This window comes from Phyllostomus hastatus, unplaced genomic scaffold (genome assembly GCF_019186645.2).
Source record: "Phyllostomus hastatus isolate PE091 unplaced genomic scaffold, TTU_PhHast_1.1 phas_scaffold_1066, whole genome shotgun sequence".
Classification (NCBI taxonomy): domain Eukaryota; kingdom Metazoa; phylum Chordata; class Mammalia; order Chiroptera; family Phyllostomidae; genus Phyllostomus; species Phyllostomus hastatus.
Window position 1 is genome coordinate 10,909,318 of NW_025334004.1, and position 2,995 is coordinate 10,912,312.

The following is a 2,995-nucleotide window of genomic DNA, read 5'->3' on the forward strand; positions in this document are numbered from 1 at the left end:
CTCAGCTTGAGGCCCTGTGCTGCTTCTCTCCCTGTGGTGATGGAGGACCAATTCTATGCTCTATGCTCCAGGATCACGAAGGGGAGGGGAGGGAAGGGGAGGGGAGGGGAGGGGAGGGGGAGGGGAGGGGAGGGGAGGGGAGGGGGAGGCTGCCCACCTGCCTCAAGCCTAGCAGGCAGGGCTGGGTGTTCTGGAAGAGGCAGCAGGCCTGACCCTGAAGGATGGACCCTGTTTCCTCAGAGCTTGTGGTCATCTAGGGAGGCCAACATCCTAGATCTAAGTCATAGGTGGCAAACACAGGGCCCTCGGGCCGTGTCCGGCCCTCCACCTTGTTTCATCTGGCCCAGCACTTTGTTTCTACCCAGCAGCAGCACCGAGCTCTCGCTTAACTATAAGTAGTAGTTACATTTATACAGTCCTAAAATGACATTTGGCCGTTTGGAGGCAACCACGAGGCTGATGTGGCCCCCGGTGAAAATGCATTTGACACCGCTGTTCTAAGCTGTTGTCTGTATGGGGCACTTGCAGCCTTGGGTGGGGCAACAGGCTTCATCAGGCCCCGGCGAGCAGAGGAGCCCCCCCCCGCAGCTCTGGCCTGCTTTTCCCACCTCATTGCCCCAGGACTCCACTTTCTGGCTTCCTTTTGGCCAAAGGCCATGGGGGTGGGGTGGGGAGCGGTTTGAAAATCACAGTTTATAGAAGCTCGTGGTGCCCCCGAGTGGCAGAATCGTATACTGCATGCGGGAATCTGCAGCCTGGGCCAGAGCCACTCAGCTGTGGAAAACTTCCCCCGGATTCCCAAACCAGCAGTTTCTCCCACCTGCAAGGACTTGACTGTGCCTTCCAGAGGTGTGAGCCAAAGGTGGGGTCAGGTTGATGGCAACTTTCCCTACAGCCAGCCCCTGGAGGGTGTGTATGTGTGTATGTCCTAGGGTGCAGGCGAGAAGTGGGGTCTGGCAGCCTGGGAAACCCCACCTCCCTTCTCCAAAACTCCAGGACAGTGAGGAGGGGCTCTTCAGGAAGCACCCCTACCTGGTTTGGGCTTTACTATTTGCGGAAGATGAAGGCCGTGCAAATGCCACTCCAAGTCAGATCTGAACTGGAGCTCTGGCTTCCTGACAGCACGTGGGAAAGACTCCTGGAGCCTCAGTTTTCCCAGCTGCGAAATAGGGATACTAATGCTTTACACAACTGCTCGGACCAGTGCTTCTCATGCTTGGCTGCAACTGGTGTTACCTGGGGAGCAAGAGAAACTGCCAATGCCTGGCCCTATCCCCAGATTTCACTGTTCTGGGGTGCAGCCTGGGCAGCAGGGTTTTTCAGACTTTCCCTGGAGATCCTAGTGTGAAGGTGTGGTGTCAGCTGGGCGCTAGATTTATCGGGTGATCACTTAGCAAATTGCAATAACGTCCAATCACTGGGTTATACACCTGAAACTAATACTGGGTGCTAACTGTAATTGAAAAATAAAAAAATTAAAAAATATAAAGGCAAGTTGAGAGCCCCTGGTTTGAACAGTACCTGCAACCTATGAGCTCTTCACAGGCCTCTGACACTGTCTGACACCTGAATAAAAAGTTTATGGGTCTCATGAAAGCAGCCAGACGCAAAATGAGTATGAACTCTACAATTCCACTCACAAAAACCTCAAATACAGGCAAAACTAATCCGTAGCATTAGAGATCAGGCTAGTGGCTGTCCTGGCGTGGGGCCCGGTGAGTGGAGGCGCCTGGTGCGCTGCTGGGTGCCCACGGCGTCCCATGTCTCGGGCGGAGTGCCACTGCACAGGTGCGCTCGCTCTGTGAGAACACACTGAGCTGCACAGTCAAGATTTGTGTATTTTTCTGAATGTATGATACATTTCAATAAAACTTACCAAAGAGGTTTATTGGCTCCCAAATAGGGGAAGAAAGCACAAAACTGAAAATGTTTTATTATGTATCTATAAAATATAACATTGTGTCAAACAGTCAACTGCAATTCAATTTGATGTGTATATGTGTGAGTATAATTTAGTGTGAGCTATGGATATACATGAAAATATATGACATAATGAGGGGTGGGGTATCCAAAAGAGAAGGTCCTACGAAGTGCCTACGGAAGTCCTAAAACATCCCTGGCTGCTGGTGTAGCTCAGTGGATTGAACGCTGGCCTGTGAACAGAAAGGTTGTGGGTTCGATTCCGAGTCAGGGCAGGACAGGTCCGCAGTTGGGGATGTGTGAGAGGCAATCGATGGATGTTTCTCTCCCTCATTGATGTTTTTCTCCCTCTATTTCTCCCTCCTTTCCCCTCTCTCAAAAAAGGAAATAACCTGGCTGGTATGGCTCAGTCGATTGAGCGCTGGCCTGCAAACCACAGGGTCACTAGTTCGATTCCCAGTCAGGGCACATGCCTGGGTTGTGGGTCAGGTCCCTAGTAGGGGGCATGCGAGAGTCAACCACACATTGATGTTTCTCTCCCTCATTGATGCTTTTCTCCCTCTCTTTCTCCCTCCATTCCCTTCTGTCTGAAAATAAAATAAATAAAACCAACAATAGCAAAAAAGGAAATAAATAAAATCTTAAAAAAAAAAACGGAAATCCTAAAACAGCACAGGTTTATACCAGGGGCTCTTAACCTTGACCCTCTCCTCCGGCACTTGTACACAAATTGGTGTAACCTATGGCGGAAGAGAATCCACAGCTTTTGGGAGATTCTCGGAGTGGTATGTGACCCCCCCGCCCCCACCCCCTCTCAAAATGTTGAGAACAACTGGTTTTGAGGAATCAGTGAGAAACTGGCTGCGAAGGTGCCTGTCATGGAACAGGTGTTCGGTAGTCAGTTTCTTTCCCTGCTTTCAGAGTCCAGCCTTGCGGGGTTCCCACCTGATCCTTTGCAGGAGACGGTGGGAGGGTTTACTTTTTTGGCAGCACCTGGGGCAGACTGTACCGAGCTCACAGCTTTTCCTCTAAGAGGCCATTTTTTTAAAAAAAATTTAATTGTTGTTCAATTACA